The sequence below is a fragment of the Eptesicus fuscus genome, chromosome 10 (assembly GCF_027574615.1).
Source record: "Eptesicus fuscus isolate TK198812 chromosome 10, DD_ASM_mEF_20220401, whole genome shotgun sequence".
Lineage (NCBI taxonomy): Eukaryota > Metazoa > Chordata > Mammalia > Chiroptera > Vespertilionidae > Eptesicus > Eptesicus fuscus.
The window spans coordinates 62439490-62452962 of NC_072482.1; the positions used below are offsets into that span (position 1 = coordinate 62439490).

Sequence of the window (13473 nt, forward strand, 5' to 3'; positions counted from 1 at the left end):
TGACAAATCACACTCTGTTGGTTCTGAAATGATTGATTCTGAATCTTTTTTAAATTCAAAATACATTATATCATGTCTTGTTGTTATTGCTGTTGTTACATTTACTATCTAGAAAACACAAAAACCTAATTATATTTTCCTCTCGGACACTGTTACAATTGAATAATAATGAAGTTTTTTGATCGGCTAGTAGCCAATATTTATTAACACAAACACAAGAAAATACAGTAAATATTAAGGTAACTGTCAAAGATTTTTGTTCTACCAGTTTGTGGGTTACAAATGAAAAAAACACTACTGATATTTTGCTCATGAGACCTCCCTCACATCTGAAACTTCACCATGGATCACTATGACAACTTCTAAACTTCATGAATAGGTTTTATAGGTTATTTCATTTTCAATACCAAAAAGGTGTACAAACATTTTCCCATTATCAAATTTACTTTCTTTCAATAAGCATTACCTTGATGCATTAATCAAGCTTTTCCCCCTCATTTGATTAACAGTATAGTAGGCAAAGTGGCAGTTACTTTGTTTTTTAAATTGCTGTTTCCTCCATCCTGGTCTGTGTGGCTCAGTTGGTCAGAGCATCATCCCATATACCAAAAGGTTGTGGGTTCGGATCCCCAATCGGGGCATGTACAGGAGGCAACTGATTGATCTCTCTCTCTCTCTCTCTCTCTCTCTCTCTCTCTCCCTCTCTCCTCTCTCTTCTTTCCTCTCTCTAAAACATATCTTCAGGTGAAGATTTTAAAAAATGATTTGTTTCCCCCACCCCCAGTATGAGAGGACTATTTTTGAGAATATTCTTCTAAAGGTGGACAAAATCTTCCCCAAACACAAAAAGATTGTGTTTGTTTAAAATAATTATTTAAAACTAGAGACCCAATGCACGAAGATTTGTGCAAGAATGGGCCTTCCTTCCCCTGGCTGCCGGCAGCGCCTTCGCCCTGGCCGGAGCTGCCTTTCTGTCTTCCCACGCTGCCCAGAGGCCTGGAGCAGCTGGGGTGGTGCGGAACCTGTGTATGCAAATTAACCCACCATCTTTGTTGGGACAATTTGCATAGTCACTCCTGATTGGCTGGTGGGCGTTGTGAAGGTACAGTCAATTAGCATGTTACTCTTTTATTAGGTAGATAAAATAATGGAAAGGAATCTTCTTCCCTGGTCCAGTCTCTTACATTAAGTATGAATCTACTCCATATCATACCTGAAAGTTATCCAATCCTTGGCCAATATTGACCAAAGGGAGGACAACAAATAGAAGTTGGTAAATTATACCCTTTCTTCATCAGTGTCTTCATCTAGCTTCTATTTGGGACTCTCTTGTATGTATTTCACAGCACCCTGTACCCCACCTTCAGATACTCCCCAATGTTGCAAGTTTATACTTGATGACTATCTGCTTCCCCCACAGCCAACATCACACAGCTCTTCAGTGGCATGGTCAGGACTTAGTCAAGCCCCTGAGGCCCACACACTCTGTCTACTGCATCACATGCCTTCTGATCGACCTTGAAACCATCTCACTTTCTCTTGGTAGTCTTATTCGGAAGGACTATGCAAATGAATAAATTGGTGTGTTATCTTTTCCTCTGTTAACATAAATGATCCACACAGCATTGTCACTTCCTTTCCCTCACTTTACACTCTGACTATATCCAGTAGTGACACATTTCGCAACTTAACACATACCCTTCCATTTTCTGAGAAGTGGTGGTATTCACCCAACAGTGTGAGTCATACAGTATGTAGTCTTTTCAGCGCTCTTCATAGACCACACATAAGCCACACAGGAGGATCAGTCTTTAGCGGAGATGAGCCCTTAAAACAAAGGTTACGACTCCACATCTGAATATGGGGTTCTGTCCCTCCTTAAAAATCACCCACAGGCTAATGCCCAGAGTGAAACCCACAGACATCAATGAGAACTGGTACCTCTGCTCTGCCCTCAGAGCAGTGAATAAGTAAGCACTCCACAAAGTCCCCCTTCCCACCTCGAGGCATTTTCTCAGGACTATCAGAGTGATAGGCTGTGGACACATGTGATAGGCATGTCAGCAAAGCATCTGATAGCCACTGAAAGTGCAGCTGATCAAGATAGGGAATCCCGGGCCAAGTGACAACTCAGTTCGGTGAACTCAGAGTTGACTGAGCACCAACATCACTGAGGAACAACATCCACCTGGAAGGAGGCCCTTGCACAGCAGGAGTATCGTTCTTGGTTAATGTTTTCATCAGGGTGTGCTTATGATCACAAGTAATTCACAGGTGAAAGGGGATAGTTAATTAATTGGAAGAAAGAATAGAAATTGTAAAAGATATGAACAGACCAAAACAACAAAAGAACCCCCCAAATTAACAGAGATAAAATCCTGCTTTTAATTGTACAAAAAAATCCAGTATCTATATGTCCAATCTGCTTAGCTGGGACAACGCCCCCCTGTTCGCAAGTTCTGCGGTGACTCTGGCCCCAGGCTCTGAGTGGCTGAGGTTCCAGGCCATGGACACTCAGACTCACATCAATGTTATGACCCTGGTTTCAGACCTGGGGCTTTTATCCTTTGGGCTAAAGCTCCTGTCTTAAGCCCCACTCCCATTTCAGCAGTTGTAACTTGTTCTGGACCCAACTCTTTTCATCAGCTTCCTGGCTAGAGTCTTGTTCCTGCACACCGGATTCCTCTCTCTGGCCCTCGCCTTGCTCAGCCAAACAGTGCTGCTGCTAAACATCTGTCCCTCTAGACTGCTGCCTGCGGAAGAACCTCCTGGTGCTATGCCTTACCAAATTGTCCTAGCTGCCTCCTGTACTGCCTGCTACTGGTACCGTTCCCACGAGCATGGCCCAGCCCATGGATCTACCTCTTCTCTGGATTCCTGTCTGGACTATATTTTGGATCCCAAAGCTGATCTGATCCTTCTACTGCCAGGAACCCAGCTCTTCTACGTGGCAGGGGCAAAAGGGAAAGGTTTCAAGCAATTCATATTTTAAAGTCTTAAGGATTTTTATTGAACACAAGCTCAATGCAAGCTGACGGTGTGATAGAGTGGCTAAATGAGAGATGCAATCTTGGTCTGCATTAGTTAAGTATATAATGATGTGGAAAATATGTGCATCTCCTAAGAATTAACAGTCTAGGCATAGAGTCCTTACTCTACCCTGAGTAAGCCATCTCTGAAAAACCTTTCATGTTTGAGAGCCACATTTTCAAAGAGGCAATGACATTAAAGGGAACACATCTAGGAGGAAGTTATCAGAATGACAGAATTCCTGACACCAGGTAAGTAAGAATATTTGTAAAAACCAGGGCTGTTGCCCTAGGAAAGCAGGATTTGCAAGGTTTCAGGTGCTGAAGAGCTCTCATATGAAGGAGGACCCAGAGGCTTACATTCTGAAAGGCAGCTTGGGGATCTGTGTGCAGGAACAGAGAGGAAGGGGTGGGCTAATAGGTAAGTGCTGGTCCTATCTCTAACCTCAGTTCCCCCCAAGACTGAAAGGATCTGATTTCAAAGGCCCTTCCCACTCTCAGAACCCAGAATTCTTCATTCTTACATTAACCCCAATCTGAGAAAGAAGATAGGCATGGCCTTCCCTTTCCGAGGCCAAAGAGACAAGGTCTTAGGTCTTAGGTCTTCCTAATGGCTCCTTCCAGGAAAATCAAACTCATTAAAGTAATATGTGAAACAAGTGGTCACAAGCTTGTTTCAGGAAATGAAAAATATAGAAATTCCCTAGGAGAAGTTGTGGGAGGCAGAAAAATGTCTACTTCCTTCACCAGATATTCACTTCCTATTCCCCGCAATCTGTGCCTGTCACTTTCTATGGCATGTATGGTATGATATGATATATGATATGATATGATATGATTATGATATGATATGATAAAGTTAAGAGTCTGGAGAAGAGCAGCTTATCCTGGATTGCCTGGTGGGCTCTAGAAGCCAGCACAGGCAGCCTTATAAGAGAGATGCAGAAGGAGATGTGATAGAGACATGCAGAGGCAAAGGCCATAAGAAGGAAGAGGCAGAGACTGGAGTGATGTGGCCATAAGTCAAGGAACACCTGTAGCCACCAGGAGCTGGAGAGGCAAGTAACAGATTTCTCTAAAAGCCACTGGAGGAAATTCAGTTTTACTGATATTTTGGTGTTGGACTCTGGCCTCTAAAACCATAAGAGAATACATTTCTGTTGTTTTAAACCCCAAGTTTATGGTCATTTGTTATGGCAGCCACAAGTTAATCCAGAAACTTTTCTGCTTTAATAAAATTTTGTTGTGGCCAAAAATTGGGTAGTATTAACCTTTTTAAGGGAAAAGCTTGAATTAATGTATTTTTATGGCTTATTCCATACCAGTCTCAGAACAAGTGCAACTCTGCTTTTAAAAGAGTTTAGGGGCAGGGACAAAAGCATCTTTCAAGCCATTCTTCATACATATTTTACTAATAATCTCTCCTTCACAGGCGATTTCAGCAGACAATAAGTCTATGCAAGGCAGACAACCAAATGATCCCAATCTCTACCCAGCAGGCCTGCTGCAGTGGAACAAATTATGCAGCACCTCACAGCTATAGGAGAAAGCCTACAGAGTGGTGGAAACTCGTCTTGATTCTCTATTTTAATGTGGGCAGTATTTCTCCCCAAGCTCTCCCGGCAACATCCTGCTCTCGCCTTGTAGAATGATGAATGCTACTGAGATGAGGAATACAATGAAATGATCCCAAGACTAGAAACCAGCCATGGAAGGACAATGAGTGTCCCACAGGCCTCCCCAGACTCCCACTGCCACAGAATGCCATCCTGGGAACTCATTCTAATGCTGTTATCTAGGAGACCACCTGGTGAAACCAGATCAGGTTGGAAGAGATAGTTCCTCTTTTAAATTTTCTAATTTCTTCTTAATAAAAACATCCTTAAAACCAAAAGTAACAGAGAAAGTCTTTTAAAATTAAGTGAAGAGAAAATGAAAAATGCGTATAAAATTAACAGTTAAATACATGAAGCTGATGATGAGTCATTTGTCTTTTGCTCTGCTGAGCTTCAGAACAAGGGAACATCCACCCTGGAGTGGAAAGAGAAGAAGTGCCAGGTCCCAGGCCTCTTTTTGGAACTTGCCACTTCCTAGATGTAAGTTTTTGGGCAAATCATTTAACTTCTGTTAGACTTTACTTTCCTCACTTATAAAATAGGGTAACTGAGTAAGATAGCATGTGGACTAGTGACAGTGGTCGGCAACCGGTGGTCTGTGAGGTCCGAAAGGTTGGCGACCGCTGGACTAGAACAGTAGTTGGCCCACAGGTATTCATTAATGTTTGAGAAACGAATGATTTAACTGTTCTGCATCCCAGACAATGTTAAGTCATCAAAAGTTTTCAATTCTTTACTTGGATGACAATGTAAATACTGTTATCTGTAGCTCTTCCAAGGGTCATAAATATCTCCCTGAGTTTGTAATGTCTAGGAAAAAAATATCTTTAATTATCTTGGAAATCTGAATTGGCAGAAGGCAAGTTTTTTTCTTCTTGGACAGCAGCACTTAATTTTACAATCTAGAGATTTATGTAAAAGAAAGTTGGTCAGTTATTATGGATGATGCATAACAACTATTTTGGGTCCAGGACTAAAAATGTTTGCTCTTCAGTTTAAAACAGAATTCTAAGCAAGTTCCTCCTTCCTAAACACTATCCCCTAACCCAAAGCCATTCCCTTTCCCTGATCCCCGGTCACTAGGGAAGCAGGCTGTGTGAAGCCTGGCCTTCACTCATTGATTACCTAGTGACAGAGGCTGGTCTTTCCTGATGCCTCATCATCAGTAGAATGGGCCAATCTGTGTGTAAGGTTGGGGCAGTGGACATGAAGAATGGAAGCTGACTGGGCATCCTATAGGCTCTGGGGCTAAACTTAATATCCCATAGGCACTGGGGCTAGCAGCCCTATGCACGAACATCGGAAGAGTTCAACTCCCATGTGTGCATAGGAGTAGCCCTCTCCAGTCCCCACAAGTTCTGGTGAGCCCTCCCCTCCATTCAGGAAGCAATGGCTTCTACAGATGGCAGGGAGTTTGGCCTATGCTGTTCTTTCCTTCCTCCTCTTTTGTTAAAAAAATATTTTCATAGAATTTGAGAGAGAGAAAGGAGAGGGAGAGACAGAAACATTAATGTGAGAGAGAAACATAGATTGCCTGCCTCTGGCACGCCCCCTACTAGGGATACAGCCCACAACTCGGGTATGTGACCTGACGGGGAATCAAACCAGCAACCTTTTAGTGCACCAGAAGATGCCAAACCAACTGAGCCACACCGGCCAGGGCCTTTCCTTACTCCTCTTACTCTCCCCCTTAAATAACACACACAGTGAGATGCTGCTGTCACATACCCACCTAGACACAGCCCTATGTCTTCCAAGTAACCAGCATTCTCAAGCCTTTGGACACAGGTAAGCACTGCTGACCTTCTGATTCCTGGAAATCCTATTCCTTCCCACTCGAGAAAAATCTTATATGAATTAATTTTTCTACCTCTAAACCAGCTGTGTAGGAATCATGTACCCATGGCTTTACAACTTGATTCCAGACGCAGTCTCAAATTGAAGCCTCAACTGTTTAAAACCAGATTTTGTCTTCATAAGACTATTAGTCCCACAATAAGAATCTAATATATTTTTATCGTTTCTCTTGGGACTTTATTAAAATAAAATAAACATTGTAAACTGAGCAACTTCTACATACATTCTACATTTATAGACTAACACATTTCAAGAAACTCACAGAAAAAAGGAAACATCTCTAAAGCAAGAGATAATTTTTCTATTTATTTTTCTATTTGAATGACAATTTTTATTTGGGGAGGCCTGTGTCTATCAAATAGACAGTAGCATTTGTGGCCATAGTTGTGGCCTGAAGGCAACTATCTAAATCCTGCAAACAGTTGGAATAGCAACCAAGGAATTCTTAGTTTCAAACTACAGAAATGATGGGGCCTCTCTCAGGGCAGATGCCAAAATACTTAAAAAAATATATATATTTTTATGGATTTCAGAGAGGAAGGGAGAGGGAGAGAGAGTTAGAAACATCAATGATGAGAGAGAATCATTGATCTGCTGCCTCCTGCATGCCCCACACTGGGAATAGAGCTTGCAACCAGGCAAGTGCCCTGACCGGGAATCGAACGGTGACCTCCTGGTTCATAGGTCAATGCTCAACCACTGAGCACGCCAGCTGGGCCAAAATACTTTTAGTCACACTAGACCAAGGACATGTATAATACATGAAAACCAAACGTCTCTCCTCAGCCCTTTGAGAGTAGTTATGACCAAAGTAGATGTTATTTTAATCAAATCCATTTAAATTATGATTTAAATTACTAAACAGGATGATTCAATTTAATCAGTTTTACTTTAAAAAATGCATTTTTGTTCCTCTGACATAACCTAATTACATATTCTTTAAAATTCAGTTAAGTATGAGTTTCACTTTTAGAAGATAAACTTTATATATTTAAATCTGATTTATGGAAACCATACTCAGAAGTGTATCCCTCAACAATTCTAGAAGATTCTGTGCAAAAAGAAAGCTTTAATATTTCCTTTGTGCTTTTACTGCCCGCCCTCTTTTATCTTCAGATTCTCTTTGCTTACCCAGATTCGTTCATTTTAAAGAATTATCCATTCATTTGTCTGCTTGAAACTTTGTATTTTTGGAGAGAAAGCCAAGGAATGATTGTCTTATCATCATAAAATGCTATTAACAAGCATAGTTTCCACAGATAAAAACCATAGATGGAAAAGAGAAACATGATATCTGGCATACAAAATAATATTTTTTACTTTGCCACCTACCAAACTTGCTTTCATTGGCTCCCATTACCCCTTAATTTGGTCAGGTGCCATTCATTCATGCCTTAAGTCAACCTTTTAAGAGGAAGGCTAGGAGCCAGGCACTATGCTTAGCACATGTAAGGATTTAGTCCTGACAAAGCTTACAGTTCAATAGAGAACACAGATAATTCACAGTTATTGTACAAACAACTATACAACAATGGTAGTTAAGAAGTGCAAGGTGGTAGGGCAACTCCATGCAGATTGGGAGAGAGAGTGTCAAGGAAGTCCTCTCTAGAAAGTAACATTGCTTTTTTGATTACTTACTCATAAAACTTTTTAAAAAAGATTATACAAATATATTGTCTCAAATATTATAGCAATTCCAAGGTAAGATAGGGTATGGGAAAGAGAAGTCTGTTACTTCTGTTACTATGGTGCCTTGAGCAACTAACGGTAAGGGACATGGATGGTTCTCTCACAAGATTATTACAACGGTCAAGTGTGACACATGTAAAGTACTCAGTATGTAGTGGAAGTCCAATAAACTATAGACAATAATTAATAATTACAGAATTTATGATTTATGTCTGACTTTGGCATGTCAAAATAAAGCCAGCTTTCCATTCAGTTCTGTCTTTACAAAAATATTCAACTGAAAGAGAAAACTCAAAATTCCATTAAAAAATACACACTACGACTTCTGTGACTTTTTTCACTTGGATTGGCCAATTGTCATCATTCAGTTGTACAATGGCAGATATATAAACAGAGAAAAAAGAACAGTTGATACATCTATGCTCAACAGTATTACCAATATTAGAAAAATATTATGGAATTGGAGCTTTTGAATTAGAGCTTTTAAACAGCAAACTCCCATAGGGCAGTTAACCATTCTACTGAGAGGGTGTAGGCAGAGCCCTTCAGAGACAGTTCAAATTCACACAGCCCAAGAAGCATTTCCGACCCCATTTTTAGCTTCTCTCATTCTGAATTCCCTCAATACTTACAAACACACAACCCACATGACAGGGCTGGTCACACTGCTCATTCCCTCATTAGACACTCACTGTACCTCCAGGTACAAAACACAAGCCTGTGCCTTCGAGGAGCTCCCGACCTGTGGTGGGCCTTACTAAGCACTCTTCAGACTGGTGGCTAACGGTCCTTTATCCTTTTTGGCACAAAGTCCAAACCAGAAAAACCAAAAAATATGTGTGGTTTGTGTTTTTAAGTTAAAAAATGAAGAACTTTACTTGGTCCTGGAAAAGAGACCACTTTACTCAGGAGAAAAATGAGGCCCAGAGAAGAGGAAAGATTTGCATAAGGTCTCAGAGCAAGTGAACAGCAGAGCTGAAGTAAGAATTTAATTCATTCCACTCAGGGCTTCCCACCCCATTTACTGAGCGCTCCTGTCTGCCAGGCGTTGGGCTCGTACAGGGAATGCAAGGTAATGGGCCTGCCTCCTGCATAAATTGGACCTCCCCCGCTCATGGTTACAGGATTCACCTCAGCCTGAGCTGCACCAGGCATGGCACACCCTGCAGCCTGGAGTTGCATCAGGCATTTCCTGGACTGCTCTGGCAGAGGTTCCAGCTGTTCTGTGCTACACCAACCTGAGGTGGCTCCTGACACCCAAAAGCTTCAGCCTGCTGTGAGTCTGGCCTGGCCCGGGAGGGACACAATGCCTATTCCTCCTTCCCCAGAGGCAGCGCCTTTGCCAACCTGGGCTTCCACAGCCAAAACCTCAATGCACAGGGATTCTAAAAAGGCTCCCCTCTGCCTGGCTTTGACTAGAGCCTTTTTATTTTCCTGAGTCTCCTTGGTTTGTCTGAGCTACATGACTGAAGTAGATCACAGACCATTCTGCAGGAGCTAGGAGGTTGCATGGGTCAAAGGTCAAGAAATGCTCATAATTGTTCTAGAAGGAATTTTCAAATAATACACTTCCTCAACTTAAAGGCAGAATGTCTGCAATGGAATAGTGCTGGTTCAGGGAGAAGAATCGCTCTTCCACCCAAATTCAAAATGAGAAATAACCCCAAGTCATTCTCAGATGTTGAAGTGGCAGCCCCCGAGTGACCAGGAAATCAAGGAATGCAACTCAGAACTGCTGATAAATTACACCCAAGGCAACAGAACTGGGCAGTGGAGCTTGGGGCAGAAAAGGATCCTATAGGTGGCTAGTGAGTCTTAAATCCCGCCTTTTATGGGAACCCAAAGCACCTGGAAGATGAGAGAGAAGTACAAGCAGAGAAGATGGCCAACGTTCACAGAATGAATGCATACATGGTTCTTTCATACATTCTCTCCACCAAAGAGCTTTTCTAGAGAGCCCAGCCCTCAGTCTGAGCTTCCAGAGCCCCTTCTGCACAGCTCTAACACACTGTATAATAATTACCTGAGTACTCATCTGTCACTGTCATTCCTGTCTAATAGAGTCCAGCATGGTGTCCAACACCAGTGAGCACCAAAAAATGGTAAGTGAATGAAAGATGACCTCTTACACAGGGCTTTTATTTATTTTTATTTTTAAATATATTTTTACTTGTTTTCAGAGAGGAAGGGAGAGGGAGGGAGAGATAGAAACATCAATGATGAGAGAGAATCATTGATTGGCTGCCTTCTGCATGCCCTACACTGGGGATCAAGCCTGCAACCTGGGCATATGCCCCAACCTGGAATCGAACCGTGACCTCCTGGTTCATGCTCAACCACTGAGCCACGCCCTCCAGGTGAGTGCTTTTAATTCAAAGGTGCAAGTAGGGACAGAGGTAAGCAGTAGCCATCTGAGGCTGGAGAAATCAACAATGAATGGACTAAAGAGGACTTCCCTTAACCAGTTTGAAGAAGAGTGCTACCCATCCCACCCCAACCCTGAAGGCTCATCAGGCACAGGACAACTGCTCCATTCTGTTTCTAAGGTGAAGAGACATATCTTGTAGCTAAAACATATGTCCTCGTACTTATCAAAATTGAGTATTACAACTCAACTTTGGGAAAGGGGAAAGAGTAGGTTCACCTAAGTGAGCTAAGACTTGCTATTTCATATATTAGCTCCATCTCCAACTCTACGTCTCTCTTAGAAACCTATAGACTCAGAGTCACAATCCCAAGTTCAAAGTGGACCAAGTCTTGGGTTCCAATTGGAAACCCTTTTTAATTTATAAGGTATGTACTCTCCATGTGAAACTTAACAACTTACTTTTTCCAGTCTAGATCAGCATCCTGCTTCTTCAAAAAACTGTAGAAGAAAAAAAAAGAGACATCAAAAGAGAACTGAGCACTTTGCCTGTTAAACCACCCACAAAACACCACCATAAAATTTCCATTTGCTACAGAAAATCATTTTGCCCACAATTTTTTTTCTTGTTCACACAATTGTTGCAAAGTCATAGTTGCCACAAACACCTGCCTGAAACTGCAAAGAACTGGCCCTGTACCACCAAAAGAAGCTAGCATTAGATTTTAACTTTCAAAAGCCAGGAAAGATAAGAATGGAGGTCTTAAATGAGTACACACACACACACACACACACACACACACACACACACCTTCTTCAGGGTATCTACAAGTCATCCATAGTTGGGACACACTAAAAGTGAGTTTTTGAGTTTTCTATGGTCTTGTTCAATGTACCTCTTGGCTTAAATCTCCCCAACCCCCAGTACATGTCTGTCTCACTTCCTGTCTGACTGTGGGTGGGCCTCACTGTCAAAACAACCTTCTTGAGATGAACCCCATTTCTCATTAGCTGGGGCTCCCCCTCTCTGGGAGACTTGCCAACTCACCAGCCTGTACCAACTTGCATGGAATGCTAGCCCCAGGATTACCTTAGAACCTCGTGCCAAGGCCCTGGCAAAGCTGAGTGCTAATTCTGACAGCACCCATGCCCACTTCACATTCATCTTTAAAGTGCTAGCAAGGGGATGGCAGATTTCCAGTTTGCTCATACACTCTGTCTACAACCTGCCAAAAGTATAGTACCTCATTTATTATTTGCAATTTTAGCTGTTTAAACAAAAATGTCAGTATTAATAAGGTGTCTAAAGAGAACAATAAAAATGGTTGAATGGAATTGTGTTGACAATAATATGTTTAGGGCAGAAAGTGAAAGGTTTGAGGAATCTGAAAAACAGGAAAAAAACAGAAGCAATTTTTCCTGTCTTAGTAGAGATTCAAACTTTGCTCAATATGATTCTTAGCTTCTTTCTTCTAGGTCCATGGTTTCAAACACCCCCATCATAAATTACTATCCCCATCAAAAGCATCCCCCCACCCACATATACAAAAGAGAATTTTTGTGCCGTTTCAAAGGATACATAATTAACAGTAGCATCTTTGTTTTGTTTAATCAAAGATGACTCAGAGTGTAGGGGAAAAAATGACCATGGGGAAGAGAATTAAAAACTCATATATTGTCTTTTGCAGATGGGCATTCAAATCATGAACTCAGTGCAGACATGCAAGAGAACTAGCAAAGAGGCTGGAGGAGAGAATGTGCTAATGAGCATGCCATGACAGCCTGTACCTTAGCAACCCATGTCACTCCAGCCCTTTATTGCTCCTGAGACACGCTGTCCTGTCCTAACCAAGGAGATGTCACCAGGCATATATGCCTTTTCTTCTTTCTGGCTAACCCACTGGGAACTAGATGTTGCCAAGCTGTAAAAAATGGGAATTCTCTCTGTCCAGAAATATTAACTGGTCTCCTGATAACTAGAAAAGAGTAATACAGTACTATGAGAACTTTTCTCCAAAGGGAAGAGATATACAGAGAAAGTCTGACTTCCATTCTTGCACACTTCCACAGAGGTTTAGGAAGGTTGTCATTCTTATTTGTAGAACACAATTTTCTATTTGCAAGGTGAAATATTTCTTCACTGGCCACAGAAAGAGCAGCTAGAAAACCATTGCCCTTTTCCAAAGTATTGGGGAAACGTAACATCTCTCATGCACGCAGCACAACTGCAACCACACCGGATGCCCAATTCAACAACAGGCTGTGAGAGCATGAGCCTTCACTTCACGGCACTTTAGCAAACAGTAACAAAAGGAAAACTGGAAAACCGCTTGGAGCTACTGGCTCACCACTGCACAAGGAATCTTACCCATATATGTATATAGAGCATCATTTGATTTCTGTTTCTGGCTTACTAAACAGATGGAATTAATTAACGAAAACAATATGTATATACACATCATTATGCAGCCATAAACCAGAAGGATGTCCACAGCTTTAACTTCCAGACTCCCAGCAAGCACATACGACCTTAGATATTTTTAGGCACTGGCTCCATTGTTTCAAAGAGGGTAGGGATGGATGAAACAGAATTGCGTAAAGGTAAAATTCATATGACAACCTCATCTAGAATGAAGAGTGGCATTTGTTTTAAAAACCAGGTATATCTTTCATAAATAAAGGTTGTGTTTCTGAAAAGTTGGGAATAAATAAATTTTGGTCATGAAGTGTTTCAAGTGAAAAGAGGTATATTTGAATGACTCCTACAGCCCTAACTGGTTTGGCTCAGTGGATAGAGCGTTGGCCTGCGGACTGAAGGGTCCTGGGTTCGATTCCGGTCAAGGGCATGTGCCTTGGTTGCGGGCACATCCCCAGTGGGAGGTGTGCAGGAGGCAGCTGATTGATGTTTCTCTCCCAT

The 13473-nt window shown here is 41.8% G+C and overlaps 1 protein-coding gene across 4 annotated transcripts in view; it reads right to left on the minus strand.

The window, feature by feature from the left end:
- The window catches only part of FYN (FYN proto-oncogene, Src family tyrosine kinase), a 206135-nt gene that overhangs the window by 166269 nt on the left and 26393 nt on the right, over positions 1 to 13473 (minus strand). For all 4 annotated transcript variants that reach the window (XM_008159381.3, XM_028140293.2, XM_008159451.3 and 1 more), the window contains exon 2: positions 11019 to 11057. The gene's annotated coding sequence lies outside the window, so the exon portion shown is untranslated. The remainder of the gene's footprint in view (positions 1 to 11018; positions 11058 to 13473) is intronic.